Source organism: Ambystoma mexicanum, chromosome 6q (genome assembly GCF_040938575.1).
Source record: "Ambystoma mexicanum isolate Mex_15411 chromosome 6q, UKY_AmexF1_1, whole genome shotgun sequence".
Taxonomy (NCBI): domain Eukaryota; kingdom Metazoa; phylum Chordata; class Amphibia; order Caudata; family Ambystomatidae; genus Ambystoma; species Ambystoma mexicanum.
The window spans coordinates 546,101,744-546,118,169 of NC_090937.1; positions in this window are offsets into that span (position 1 = coordinate 546,101,744).

The following is a 16,426-nucleotide window of genomic DNA, read 5'->3' on the forward strand; positions in this document are numbered from 1 at the left end:
GCTGGGGTCCAGTTGGTGGACCTCCGACTCCCGACTGTGGCAGGGACGTGTCCTCCACCAGGGGCAGCTCCACAGGGTGCCCAGGTGATACTTTGGCAGGAAGATGGCACCGAGGACGACTGGAGCATAAGGGGCTCAGTTGAGGAGGGTCTCGCAAGAAGTTCCAGCACACGGATGAACCCAGTGCCTTCGACCTGTCCTAGTAGGTCGACGTGGCCAATGAGGGATCCGAAATCCCACGTTGGCGCATCGCCATCCCAACTAGGACAGGCTCAATACGGTCACGGACTGCAACGTCCGCAGGGAGAGGAAGGCCAGTTGTTGTATGCACATGCCCTCCCTGAAAACGGGTCTGGAGGGAGGAATCCCTGCTGGTGCCGGATGATGCAGTCACAGGATCAGGGACGGGATTATACACAGGCACCTCCGCTGTGACCTGTGCTGCCTCCTGTCCCTGCCCCTAGTCGGCGCAACTAGCACCAGTGGAATCCCCCTCCAGGCCCGTGTGTGGGCCTTCCGCAGACTCCTCCTCAACCGAACCCCCCACCAACCTAGATGACTCAGTGCCATCTTCCTCCATAGGCCCCTGTGGGGGCTCAGCTGCCCCACTGCTGCCGAGAAGTCCACCTCCAAACGCCGCCTCTTGGGCATACCCTCGGCAGCTGCAGCAACGGATGCAGCACCAGACTCTTCACTCCCTGGACAGATGACAACCCGGGAGAGGAGCTGGACCCTGTGTCTCTGGCTGGTGGTGGGCTCCCTGCCTCTGTGCTCCACAGCACTGTCTCCGCCCTCGTCATCAGTTGATGCTGCAGACATGGAGAGACAGAACACAGGCATCAGGGCACTGTACAATGTTCATATCCACACATGACAGTTGCACATGAGTGGCAGTGCCAAACTTCACAGATGGCATCACGCTCCAAAACACACATATCACTTGAACCTACACACATGCACAAATGTATAGGAATGGTGCAACAGGCAGCGGCATTCATACACACACAACAGTATGAACATCCAAAGGTCAGCCAGACGTCACAAGCAACATAGGGAGTGACAAACACATGCACACACGCCACCAAACAGACATGCATCTGTACATCTCCACCACCTGTCACAGTGCAATCACCGGCAACTAAGTCACATCTGCCAATCGGCTGACTACATGTCTGTGTCACATGCATCCATGGTGTTTCACAGTCGCACACATGTCAAACACATATACACGCACATGTACACCGTGCACGTGCATGAAGGTGGAACCAGCATCCATGTGTCTCACCCCAACCATGGCATAGTACATACACAGAAACGCTAATATGTGTGCGTCTCCACGTGCATTTGTGCATCATGCTTTGGAACACATACAACATTGTTGTGCATCACACATGACTGGACTCACATGCGGCAGGCTCATGTCCCTGCACATACATATCCATACATGGGCCTTTCCAGACATATGTCCATTGAGCACACTCCTGGCACACCTCAATATGCACTGCGTCCAATCAGTACACATGGACACTTGCCGCTCGACTTCGGATGGGTCTGCTTCTCAAGGACCTGGAGGTAAAGCGCTGGGTGAATGCGTTCCAGGACCCTCATCTGGTTGTCGGTAGGCGGACCCAGCCCCCCTCTGCATCCGCTGCCTCCAAGAGGTGCCGGGCCTTCTTGAGGGTCCTGGACCTGAAGTCCTCCCAGCGCTTACAGACGTGTGGTATGTCAAGGGTTGCCACCCCCTCTGTGTTGATGGCAACCATGATGTCCGTCCAGATCCTTCTCCGTCCATCCTTGTCGGCGCATGTTCTTCCGAAGAGGGCATCATGATACACCAGGACTCGCTCCACCAGGATGCCAACCTCTCTTGCTGAGAAGCTGGCAGCCCTCTACCTCTCTGGCTGGTGGTTGCCAGTGGTCTCAGATGTTGTTTCTTCCGACATGGCAACCCCCGAGGCAGGTGTGGGTGGGCAACTGGATGCTGTTGCTGGGCTGTGGAGCGATGGAACTGCAGTCGGGAGTCTTCTATTCCAGCAGGGGTGGTCATAGCAACTGGGCCCCTGCAGATGGCTGACGTGCAGGCACCAAATACGTGCTCAAGATTTCTGGAAACTTCCTGGCCTGCCTGACTTTGCCTGGACTTTTACTGGTCTCGCCCCCTAACACAGGAAGTGCATATAATCTACTTGCTGCACACATTTGCACGCGCGCATTAAGTACGCGCTATAAGTAGCGCTGTTTGCTGTCCAGTTATGCTGCCCTACATGCTCAAGATTCCTGGAAATTGCCTGGCCTGCCTGACTTTGCCTGGACTTTTGCTGGTCCCGCCCCCTAACACAGGAAGTGCATATAATCTACTTCCTGCGCAGATTTGCGCACGCGCATTAAGTACGCGCTATGAGTAGCGCTGTTTGCTGTCCAGTTACGCTGCCCTACGTGCTCAAGATTCCTGGAAACTGCCTGGCCTGTCTGACTTTGCCTGGACTTTTGGTGTTTCTTTACTTGCCCTCATTACTGTTGTTATACACTCTAATATAAGTATATATTACTTATATATGTCCCTTTTTTCCATTATTTCAGCTGGTCCCGCCCCCTAACACAGGAAGTACATATAATCTACTTCCTGCATGCGTGCAAATGCGCGCATTAAGTATGCGCTATAATAGCGCTGTTTGCTGTTAGCTGTTAGCTGGCAGCTGGTTGCTAGTTGCTTTAAACACTCTAACATCAGGTAAAGGGGAGTAAATAATAGTTGCTCATTGCTTGACGGGCCATACTCTTACTTAGACATTTATTTTTGTTGATTCTGCTACTTAGCTAAGTGCTGTCAAATTACTTAGTGCATACATTGGTTTTATGTTCAGTGTACTTATAATCATCAAACTCAAACGCACTAACTAATTTGCACTAAAATTCCCTTTTTTGGATCAACAACGTTGATCTCCTGCTAATATAAACATGGCGAGTGGACTAAGAAGCGCTAAGGGCAACTTGATTACCCCCTTTCCGCTTTCCTCTAATAACATTGACTCGCTTGTATGTCATGGGAAAACTTCATACATCAAATCAACTGTCCCCGAAGTTCATGCCGTGACTTCTGACAAAGAAGAGTTGCCCATGCCCTGTTGTGCTTCACATGCTGCCCAAATACATGTGCAGAGAAATTCCCCAATCTCTAATCACATTCCACCCCTCGCACCCTCCGCGCCTTCTGCCTCTCCCTCCTCTATTAGCCCCGAGGTGCACAAAGCCATAGATGATTTCAGAAGTTGCTCTCAATCACCCCTGGTCTTTGAAACCGACAAAAAGCAATTTGATGTAACTATGGAGAAAATGGAGGCGCTTGATAAGGCCGTCTGCCGCTCTATTGGCACCTTGACACCAATAGTATTTAACTCAGTAAAAAAGCGCATATCCTTTCATTCGCACTTGCCGAACTATTCTAAAAGTCTTTTGAACATGAGCACTGAAATTGTCGATGATATAAACAAAGAGCCACCTCCATCTCAAACCACCTTAACTCCGGAACCTGTGATAATACACAATCAATCCTCTCACCGATCACCATCTCCTGATGAGAGTCCTATCCAACATTCCCCGGTTCCTTCCTGGTGATCATCCGGATCCTAGACCTCCTCGACAAAGGCCACCACCTGACCCATCTCGAATTGAAGGAGATTAAATCAATGCTCTTACTCATGTCCTCAAAGATGGATCGCATTGAAGGGTTTATTATGGCAGCGGAAACACTAAAAATCCTTAAAGTAGCCCCAACCTTAAATCACCCATTTGCGACTAATCCAATCTTGAAAAACAAAACTACACAGTGCTGTCTAGAACAACTTCCTTACCTCCTTCAATCTCTTTGGAAGTTTCGCCAAACCCCCCTGTACGTATTTGCCAAAATGCTCCAACTGAGCTAAAAACAGCCATAGAAAAAATGAATACCATCATAGCGCTATATACCCCAAAATTCACTCAGCCTAAAGACGGCTCTGATAGTCCAACTGAGCTGCTCAAAGTACTCGAACAAATGCAGCCGGACTCTCGAAAACTAAAAAACGTCATCAAAGAGCTGTTAAAAGGTATGCTAAAAGAAGAAAGGACCCCCTGACCAAAGGTTCCAGTACCCAAATCGACCCAACTAATCAGTCATTACCCATTACTACTGAAACAACAACAGATGAAGACCACATTGATCTTCAACAACTTTCAAAAGAAAGCCAAGAAGCCTTAATTCTGCCCACTAAACCTAATTCGAAACCACCTAACAAAGCAACAAATACCCCAAAAATGCCTATCTCGTTTGTCAATGCAAACTCTCCCAAGGAAATCATACCTGTCAACTCCGACAACAAAGAAGCACTCATATATCTTAAAGAGACCAACAATGTGCCAATAACAACCAAATGAAGAAATAAAAAAGACAATGTGATAACGAAAAACATATCCATGTGCTTGGAATCCCAGAACGAGCAGGCTCCGACACAATTGACGGGAGTTAAATCGAATTTGGTCAATTATTTTCCAATATGTGGCAGAATTCGTACTACCCGTTATGATGATACTCTGCCCTTAGATCCTCCCTTCACTACAATGACCAAAACCTATAGTGAAGCCTGCACAAACGTTCTTAATTCCGTTCCAATTTCTACTTGAATTACAGACCTCCCTAATATCATTGGTCCTATGATAGTAGTAAATGGACGGGACATTGATCCACCTGCAGCAGTATTGCCAGTGGTTCAACTACCATCTTCACATCTGCAAAATTTGGACCCGAGTACTACTAATGTATTATCATCCTCTACCACCAAGTCCTTAATTGAACCTAACTGTCCTACTATCAATACTGATAAAATGGACCCTCCTAGTATAGTCCGACCAGAGATATTAGTTAACGGACGAGGTAAAGGAACATCTCTTACAATCCTACCTTTCACAGAATCCCTTTCCTTGCCTACAACCAATCGGAACCTGCCTAGTGCACTAGTGCACCACCATCCCCTGATCACAATTGCACATTGGCACATGGCCCTGCGCTACATAGCTCTATCTTAGAAGCCCAAACCTCCACAATGCTAACGCATCACGATATTTTAGATATTCTGAGGAAAGAACTTTACGAGAGATCCAGCATAGCCGGCCTGGACAATGAACTATCAAGTCCAAACCCGATCAGTTCGAACAATCATGTCCCTCCTGCTGATAACACCTCTGACCCTCACATAAAATCGTTCGATCGACCCCCTGATAAGATCCAACACATCACCATGGAAAAACACCATCTAATAGGGTTTGAAGGAAAGCGCGAATTACTTGGGATAAATCGCATTAATCGAGTTTTTCTTCTAATACTCTTCAGTCGAATCCCCCAATTACGGATGTTTAAATCAGAGGATATCCTGAGAGTATCATTATCTACAGAAAACAACTACCGTGCTGTGTGTTACTTGTCCTCTGAAGCTGTCATGAAATACCTATGGTTTAACAGGGAAGGTATAAAAGAAGAAGGCCTTTTCCTAAGCACAATGGAAAATGAACAAGAAGCAATGAAATTCATTGAGTATAAATGCCCTCAGGCTTCTATTCCTGAATCACGATCTGCTCTGCTACCTAAAACTAATGAGGATGCAAATGCAGCCATCAATGAACTACTAAATAAAGCGGGTATTTCTCATGATCTCCCGTGGCTAGCCCCAATGCTCAACTCCCTTTTCAAATCCGAGGAACCATATTCTACATCGTAGCTGCCCACAAAAACTTTCCTCACTTTTCTATCTTGGAATTCATGCGGCTATCACAATCTTATGAAATGGCACTCAACGATAGATTGTGATAACCGGCCATCAATATTAATGATACAAGAAACCATGAAAACCATTGCGTTTTCGTTACCTGACTATACAACGCATTGCTTACCGGCCACACGATCTTCTGCTAGTCGCCCCTCTGGAGGCATCTTGATAGCAGTAGATAATGCCCTAAAGTTTAGTTCTAATATTGTTTGGAAGGCCAACAATTTGCCCGTGATATTGTTAAAAACAAATATCTATAAGTATCGCCACCTAATTGTAATTACAATTTATTGGAATCCGGCGGACACTCCAATTGATGAGATGATTAACTTGGTTGAGAATTGCCTAGAATTTGTAACTCATGAATACCAAATTATTGAAATAATACTAGGAGGCGATTTTAATTGTGATTGTAGGACTAACACTGAGCTTAGAGGCTCCAAAAGTAATATACTATCCAAGCGCAGAGGCACAATATGGAGGAACTTTTTGAAAGATTGGGACCTGGACATTATTACACCTGACCAAAAATCCAACTGGATTACATGGTCAAGAGACGTAAAATTCTCAAGGATTGATTTTATATTCGTCACGCACAATCTGCTTGTAACATCAGCGCCGCTAAAAATCATCCCGATGTCATATGGTGACCATGCACAAATACTGGGCAAGTTAAAAATTAATTTCCCTATTCTGGCAGCTGATCCCTCTACAATGTTGTGCGAAATAGATCGCTCGCAGGTTTCTCTGAGGTGGAGTCAAGCTTTATGCAAACAATTTGTACAATATGTAACAATGGCCATTGGCAATCGCCACATCTCAGAGGAAACCCCCAATAGTGCTATGGAGTTAATTTACGCTGAAATAATTCATGTTGCTTTATTACATTTTAGTTAAAAAAAAGTATTGTCGCCAAACATCGACATTTATTTCACGCTCTCTGCAAAACTCAGAAGCGAGAAAAAAACAAGGCCTTCAGAGACTTGAAAAAAAACAATGATTTATCCCGTGAAACGTATCAAATACAGCAAAATCGAATCATGGCTTCATACAAACAAAACATAAAACACGTAAGAATATTAAGACACAATGAACGTAACTGTAACCTTATTAGAGCCATAACAGTCCACGATACACGAACCATTTGGAAAACTATCAAAACCAATCATAATCAAATGCCACTCTCAGCTCCTAATGCCATATCTGATTCTACTTGGCACACTTATATCATAAATCAATTTTGGATCCCTTATCAGTTTCTGAATACTCGTACAACTTCTTTACCATATCAAGACCTTCCCCGCTTGAATTGGACCATTGCATATATTAAGTGGGCTATTTTGAAACTTAACTATTCTAAATCAGCCGGTCCAGATGGCTTTTCCCCCTGCCTGTACAAAGCAGATCCGGATTTATGGGCTACGATTATTAAAACCAAATTTCAGGCCATTCTTAACTCGGGAATTATTCCTGCTTCTTGGCTCTCGGCCAATATCATACCGATATTCAAAAAAGGAGACCCTTCCATGCCACAGAACTACCGGCCTATCGGGCTAATTGATACGGAAGCCAAACTCTTCGCAATTCTTCTTCTCTATGATCTCGAAAAACATATCGAAACAAATGAGTTATACTCTAAATATCAAACTGGGTTCAGGAAAGGGATGAATACCTCGCTCAATGCCATGATAATGGCATTTACCATCGTAGGAGCAAAACAAACATCTGCAAATCCAGTCTATATTGCCCTTATCGATATGACTTCAGCTTTCGATACTGTGATACTCAATCTATTATGGGTCAAACTAACCGAAATGGGAATACCGCCAGTGCTAATATATTGGTTCATTGCTTTGCATACCAACACCTCCTACAAAATCAAACTCACTTCTGAAGGCCGCACAACCAAACCAATCAGCACTGAAATAGGCTTAAAGCAAGGCTGTAATTTAGCCGCTACCTTTTTCAACTTGTACCTGGCAGACCTCGACAAAGGCTGGGACGAGAAAAACTTGTTCTCTGTGAAAATCGGGCTTATCCGATTAAAATGGCTCTCCTTTGCAGATGATATCATTCTATTTGATCCTACTCCTGCAGGCCTCCAATGTAAACTACGATTATTCGAAGAGTTCGCAATAGCACATAATTTAACACCCAACCCTGCCAAAACAGCAGTGATGAACTTTGGTGTTCAGAAGAAAACTGGAGAATTCCAATGGTATATTATGAAAACTATCATCCCCTCTCATATAGATACGATTTACCTAGGGTACTATCTATCTTAGAAAAACTCCATTAAAATGTGGACTGACCTACTAAACAACAAGATCAGACCACTCACATCGCAGTTAAAAAATAATATACGTGGAATACTGCAAGTTTTCACTAACTCCGTTCATTGAGTTCTTCATGCTGAAAATCGAAAGTGTTATTCTTTATTCAAAGGATATATGTTTGGGTGAAATGGGTGCGATCTTGAATCAATTACAAGGAACATCCTTGAAAAGCGCAATGTCTCTTCCAATGTCACTGCCTAAGGCAGTCTTAAGGCATGAACTAGGCCTAATAGCGTTATCCACTCGCTGGAAATGGCGACTCCTTACAAATTTCTCAAAAATAATTTATCCTAGGGCGAATTCCCTATATGTGGATATGAAGCAAACAATTGATTTAAGGCCAACGACCCCCATGGATCAATATCTGACAAGAATACATGTTATTCTGAATGATGCCAACAATACAGTGGATGACGTTTATATTAGACCTGCTTATGCCAAAAAAAAGTTGTTTGAACTTGACTGGTGCACAACTATCGACCAAATAGGATCATACAAACTTATAAGGAGTACTATCTATTCACAAAAAAGCGCACACCTAGATACGACCATATCACTCTATTTCCTTGTAATTATACCCACAAGGCCTATCTACGGTTTAAATTTAATTTACTATATACCAAAGAAAGAATTTTGAATTGGGCTGGGCAGAAGACGAGCATTGAAAACAAACATTGTAGATTTCCCACGTGTACTGAAACTATAGAAACATTAAAACATCTGATTTTATATTGTACTTATTTTAAACATTCAAGAACTGTTTTACTCATGGAATTTGTGAATATCAATTATACTGATTGTTTATTATTCCTATGGGCTCGAATGATGCAAGGCAATCACAAACCTCTCATTTATGCCCTAACGAGATTCTGCAAATTGATAGAAAAGGAATTAGACAATCATGCCAATACCAGGGTTTGACAAACTGCATAGGTAAACTCACTAAATCAAGCAAAGAGATATACTATTAATGTTGTATTATCTTCTCTTTTTTAACCTGAGTATGTTTGTTTTGTTTTGGTACAGGAAATGTTTTATTGTGAAGTTTTATTGAATAATGATTTTACATTTTTGTATGAATTATATTGTAATGATTATCTGTCATCTCAATTTTGTAAAGGTTCTGTTACTTTGTAAGAGAATCAAGAACAAATAAAAATTAAAAAGAAAAAAAAAAATAGCAGGGCATGTGGCCAGCAGGCAGGCAGGCTACGGCAGATGGCTGGTGGGAGTCTGCTTGGTCTCTGGGGGGCAGGAAAATGGCCTTCTAGGCAGGAGCGTGGTCTTCCGTGTATTGTCGCGTGTCCAGCTTGATACGGAGTGATTTGGCACGTGAAAAAACAGCATGTCAGCGTGTAATTTGAGGAAAGGCCCTTAGCACGTAAGCGCGTATGTGACATAATGCGCGAGGGTGTTTGCGCCACCCACAGGTGCATAGTGATTCAGCACGTGAAAAAACTGCACGTCTGCGTCTTAATGCATGTAATTAGAGGAAAGGGCCTAAGCGCGTAAGTAACGTGATGTGCGCAGGCGTTTCCCTCAGCACGGGTTGAAGGTGAGCGGAGCCAGCAGTTCGCTGTACGTCCTTTTCATGGAGACAGACATGTGTGGTGCTACTTCTGGTTGTTTCACGCACCATCACTACTTCACAGTGGATCAAGGGCGTATCTCTTCTTTTAGTGGGGGTATTGCCGATGCATGTTTTTCATTATCACGCTAGTCAGACGGTGAGTTGCACACGCTACTTTTCCCACTGCGGGTCCCCCTGTGTGTCGCGTACCCATTTTCGAGGTCATAGTAGCCTGTGTGTCCCATGGGTATGTGTTTTTCGTGTCCCTGGGTGCCACCGCCTGATGCTGGAGGTTAATTCCACACATGTGGGCTACCGGGGGTTGCGTGCATGGTTTTACTGCAGTTTTGGGGTGCCTGAGCGTTGCGTGACCCGTCACTTCATCACCGGGTTCACATACAGCCTTGCAGGCGGACAGGGATGCTGTTAACATCTAGTACCCCACTCCCTTCACCCAATTGCCCAGGACAATTGTCGTGTACACTTCCCATTGGCACTACCTTTACATCTGTGCCGGCACTACTACATCTGTGCCATGGTTGGGAGACCACGAAAGGTAAGGGGCGCCTCAGCTGGGCATACTCCACGTGCCGGGCATGGTCAGGGATGCGGGCGGGATGACCAGGGAGTAGGGGGACTCCAGGGTGTCCAGGGTGGCTGCAGAGGGGTAAGAGGCAGGGGTGCACCACTTCGGCAGGATGTCTGCCATATGTTGATGCAGACATGCCACCACCCCCTGTGGTTCCGGGAGATGCAGCTCTTGCATCTGGCACTGGTGCCCACGTGACCCAGCAGTCCGTTTCATCGACTGCCATGGGCCCAAGGGTAGTGGTAGCTGCAGCTGTGTCCACCACCACCCAGGCTCAGGGTCAGCCAGCGCATGTTGCGTTGGCACCTGAAGAGTCCCAGGATGATTTCCAGGAGGTCAGAAGGCACGTAGTAAGTGCGCGCATGGCTGCCCTGACCAAGGCACATGTCCCTGGGGCAGTATTGTCATCTGCTGCCCCGAGCAGCCAGGTGTCGGCAAGTGCATGGGCAGATGCAGCCGGCACCACCTCGGCTGTGAGTCTACCATCCAGGACTGTCCCGGTCAATGACTTTGACACAGCAGATGTTTCTGCGCAGGGTCCAGCCAAGGGCACCCAGCAGCCACTGATGCAAGTCAGGGCTCCCTTCCTAGTTCCACCTGCCACTCCCTCGGTTCAAATCACCAGCGCCACTGCCCATACTGATCAGGGTGGCATTTGCCAGTCAGGGTCCAGATCACTGCCCAAGAGGAGGAAGGTTGCACCTGCACAAGAGGCTGGGACCCCAGACACGGCTCTGGCCTCTGGCACGTCGAGGAAGAAGCCTTTTGGAAAGCAGGAACTGGACTTCCTTGTGGGCTGCATGGCAGAACACGAACGTGATATGCTAGTGGGCCCTAATGTTCACACTACGGCTGCCCAGCATTGGGACCACTGGAAGCGTGTTGCGGAGAGTGTTAGTGGAAATGAGGAGCACACAGCTCAGGAGTGCAAAAAGCATTGGGATGACCTCTGACACTGTGCTAAGCTAAAGCTTGCCTCCAATTATGATATGACTGTGGTGACTGGCGGTGGGCCACCACCTCAGGAGGTAGAATTCACTCCGCACGAGTTGATCGCTGCAGAGTTCATACCGGCAGAATTGGTCGAAGTAGTGGGAGAGATGCTGGATTTTGACACCCGGTCCAGTGAGTGTTTTTGCGTGTTTATCCAGACCATGTGTGGTTTGCTTGTGCGATATGTTGTGCTTGACTGCCAATACATGCTATGTGTACATGGTTCTCATGTGCGAGTCATGCAATGCTTCACTAATGTGTGCCTGCTGTGCAGCATGCTGGACATGTAGTGCAGACAGGGACTGTCCTCATAACCACACTTGCACCCTACTCACATGCTAGTCACCCGGCTGCCCCTCTGGTCCATGTTCCAGCTCACTGGCCCTTCTGCATGTAGCCTGGGGTGTCTTTGCACTCAACACTCGGACTATGTCATCACGTGACTGACATGCATGTGTCTTCTGCCTGCATGTGGGTACTCCACGCAGGCATGCTCCCTTGCCCCTCCACCCCCCTGCCCCACTATTACACCATTGCACTGGTGGGTAACATGTTGCCCTACTGAAATGGCCTGTTCAAGGCACCTGTGTACATGCACACTTCCCCCTGCCAACCTGCCAGACACATACTGTGGGATACATCCTATGTCCTTGATGCAGGGTGTCTCACTCGGACTGTGCAGATGGCAGATGCTCCGCAGGGACATGAGTGCCCATTCATGCTCCATGTGCATTACATGCATGCCCCTTTGTGTCCTTTGCAGGATGATCATTGTAGTCCAGGATAACATACATTTAATGGCATTTCATCATCCATTATATGCTCACTGTGGCTCAGTCTGGCATCACACACATGTTTAGGGTGTCATAGTCTGTGTGGGGCACAGGCTTCCCACTGTCTCAGGCCCCCTGACTCTGTCAAACTGGTGTAGTGCCTTGGGTGTACTACAGAGGATTCATCATGTGTCCTGCTCACTGTCCCATTCTCATCGGCTGTGTTTTCAGTTGACTGAGATAATGCAATTGACGCTACTCAACACTGTCTGCCAATACACAGTTATCTGGTCAACCTTTCACTGCCATGCAATGCCTCCCTGCATTTTCAATAAGGGGGGGGGGGGTGCCTGTATCCATGCAACCCATTGCATGCACATTTCACATGATGCCTGACCTTGCACTTACACTGTCTTCTTGTTTATTGTTAGACATCATAATGTGCTGGTTGATGTAGATATAGTCGGTAACGTGCACATGCTCTGCACAGCACCAACCCACTTCTGAGCTATGTTACACCATTCTACATGCCTAGACACTGATGCAATGTGAAAGTGACCTGGCATGTATGGTCAGATTGTCATCCCTTCACTGTCATGAAAGGCACAGGCTGTGTTGTCATTTGACTGAGATGATGCAATTGACACTACTCAACACTGTCTGCCAATACACAGTTATCTGGTCAATCTTTCACTGCCATGCAATGCCTCCCTGCATTTTCAATAGGGGAGATGGGGTCCTGTATCCATGCAACCCATTGCATGCACATTTCACATGATGCCTGACCTTGCACTTACACTGCCTTCTTGTTTATTGTTAGACATCATAATGTACTGGTTGATGTAGATAGTCGGTAACGTGCACATGCTCTGCACAGCACCAACCCACTTCTGAGCTATGTTACACCATTCTACATGCCTAGACACTGATGCAATGTGAAAGTGACCTGGCATGAATGGTCAGATTGTCATCCCTTCACTGTCATGAAAGGCACAGGTGCATCCTGTGACACATGTATTCAGTATTTGGAACACCCTAGTGGGTGTTTAGCAAAGTTTATAGGTCAATCTGCAGCCTGTACTAACCGGAATAGGCCGCAGATTGACTGTAGTCAGCGTTGTAATGACTGCGGAGCTGTCTGCACGTTTGTATGTGTACACTTTCATTTACATTACAGCAAGCAGCGTTGTAGCTGCTTGCTTTGCTGTATTGGTTGCTGTTCATGTTCACAATATGGTTGTATCGGGAAACAGGTGTTTTTGAACACTTTCACATGTACATGTGCAAGCAGCTTCAACGTTGCGTAGTGCAACATTGCGGCTACTCACTTATATGTGTGTGAAAGTGTTCATTTACATGTGTGTCTTCTGCAGCTTTTTTGTTGACTGACTAATTTGTAGTTGATTGACGTTAATGCTCGTGAGATTTCAGCTTTGCACCCGTTATGTTCAACTGGCACAATCCTGAAGGTGCACTGTTGTGCAGTATGTGTACGCCCGGGCCCACTTAGCGAATCTGGTGGGTCCTGGCCATGATGATTTGACACACTGAATAATGGTTTAGGGCACATTCATAGCACAATGTGCTCAATCAGGCCCTGAGGGGTGTTCTGGAGGCTTCATGGCCGGCAGCTCGGACCGTACTGGGCGCAATGCTCCCTTATGCCTGTTTGCAGGCCCTCGCTCTGCTCGGGACATTCACCATGTCTACATGGCCCATGACACCCGGTACGGGCCAAGCTGCAGATTGATAAAGCAATATTGTTGATGATGATTTAGTGATGCAGATGTACATGCATATTACGTGAGTCATGGTGTGTTTGGATTAACTTGCAGCTGGTGCCATTTGACAGTTCAGACATGCTTATGGTATATGCCATTTCTTTGTTGCCATCTGTCATTTCTGCCTGTGACATGTGCCTGACAGAGGTGGTGTGTGATGGAGGTGATATACTACATTCAGTACATGTGTAGGCTTTGCAATTTCACACATCCATTTCTGCATTTGGGATGTGTTTGCATATCGATACCACTGGATGCATGCCGGAATTTCATTTGTGTGTGACATGTCTGCTTCATGTGTTGGCTGCCGATGTGATGTCTATGTATGTGTGGGTTATGTGCCTCTGACATGTGTACTCATGTTCGTTTTTTCCACATTACAGATGATGATGCAATGGAGCCGGAGGATGGTGATGTCAATCCTGAGCCAGGGTTGCTATTGCATCGACAACCCGGCACAAGTGGGGGTCGTGGGGTGGTAAGCCACGAGAACTCACTTGTGCTGCGGATCATCATGTCCACGACTGGCAATGGGTCTAGCTCGGATGATCACTCTTACAAAAATGTTGAGTTGGATGCGCGTCATGTCCATTCGTCGATGGTGAGTGATTATGATGTGGATGATCCTATGTCCGCAACACCTGCACTGAGGGCCAGACGGTGTTGGAACCTCCGCCTGTGGTGGATCGGGACGCACAGTCACACCCCACACCAGTTGCTGATGTGCATGGGGCATAATGTCAATGGAGGGATGTAGTCCTGCAGCCACGGGCTGTGCCAACCCAAAGAGTATCGCAGCTCCTTGGACCCCGCAAGTGACAAGCCCAGCAACATGGTGGCCATGCGCCACCGTGGTAAACTGAGTGGGAGCAACTCATGGTTGCCAATTCTGAACAACAGGGGGCAGCAATTGATAAGATCACTCAGAGTATGGTACGTGTAGCCCAATCCGTGCACCCCCCTGCTAGGCAGGTGGATCTCCAGCAGTGGGCAGCACAGTCCATGGCCAGCTCGCTCAGGCTGGGCATGGCGGCCTCAGACAGAGCATGCCAGGCTGAAATGGTGTCTCTGTGTCAAGCACTTGCTGCTCACGCAGAGGTACACAAGGAGGCCCTGAGGGATGACCATCAATCCCTCAGATCTACACTGGGTGTGCTCAACATGTCCCAGAGGCAGCGGACAGAGGAGAGGTTGGAGCAGCATGAGAATACCATCTCAGCTGAGCTACGTGCTTGCCAGGAAGTGCTCCAGATGTCAATCCAGGCCATGCAGGAAGAAATCTGTGTTACACATGCTACCTTGCAAGAGGAAGCACACGTATCACGTGAGGTGCTGCATGTTGACCTACGTGTCATTGACGCACAGGACCAGGCTTACCAGTCCTGCAGACTGCTGCCGACGAGGGGCAAGCTGTACATAGGCATGGTCAGGGTACTTTGCCACATCCACCTTCTGCGTTCCATCCAGAGGGTGACTCGGACGACTACCTATCTCCCACACAGGTCGGGCGTGCAGACGTTTGGCCCATGGAGGTTTCTTAAAAAAAAATCTCAACATCATCACATGTGGGTGTTGAGGTGCACCCTGTACCTCCTCCCTCCTGGGTGCCCCCCCCTGGGTAGTATGTGGCCATTTCTTTCTGTTTTTATAGTTAGTTTAATTAGTTAATATAGTTTAAAATTGTTTGTCTATTGTGCATTCATGTGACTGTGTAGTGCTTTGTGGCTTTTGAAAGCATCCACTGCCTGTTCCAGCTGGGCCCATTCAAGCTGGTCTCATGTATATGTTTGCAGCTTGGGGTCCTGACTCAAATATGCCACTCCTGCTTCCCCTATCCATGGGCTCCCAAGGATGGTTCGGTGTGACAACCATTTACACAAGGGCATTGGACTTTCATCATATCTGTGGCCTGTCTGCTGCTGTACTACTTGTGTTAACACCCCTAGTGGGGATTATGGAAGTTTTCTCCACGGCATGTCTGCAATCAATTTTGGTGAGTACATTATTGAACTGTCCATTTATTGATGTTGCTTGGGATGTATGTTCATTTCTTGCCTGTATACATGCTTGATACACTTCATGCTGTAGACGGTAGCCTGCACCCTTTAGCTGTCAAAGTCACACTGATGGTGGGAGGAGGCCAGGTGGTGACAATGTGAAGTTGGTACATGTTGTGTATAGCCCCTGAGGATTGTGGCACAGGAGGATGCATTAGGAATGTGACCCAAGAGGCACAACTGACGGTCCAGTCCTCACCTGAGATGTCCGCCTATACTACTACTACACTCTGTTCTGTTAGGACGGCACGTTGTCTGTCTTCCCTCTATGACTTTGATGCTGCCTGACGGCTCGGTTTTCCTACTGGACTACGGCTCTTTTACTTGTTTTCCATACTCTGGTGCCTTTAGTCCCTGTTCTTCTTCATGCTACTGTCCTTGTTGCATATCTGTCCGCCCATGTCTCGGGCAGTTATTTCCACGTACTCTTACACTGCCTTGGTTTGCCTCAGTACACTTCTGTTCAACTGCATCTCTCTGTCGCTCCTCCTGTCTTTCATCTATTACAACAATGCTTTTATGTTCACTG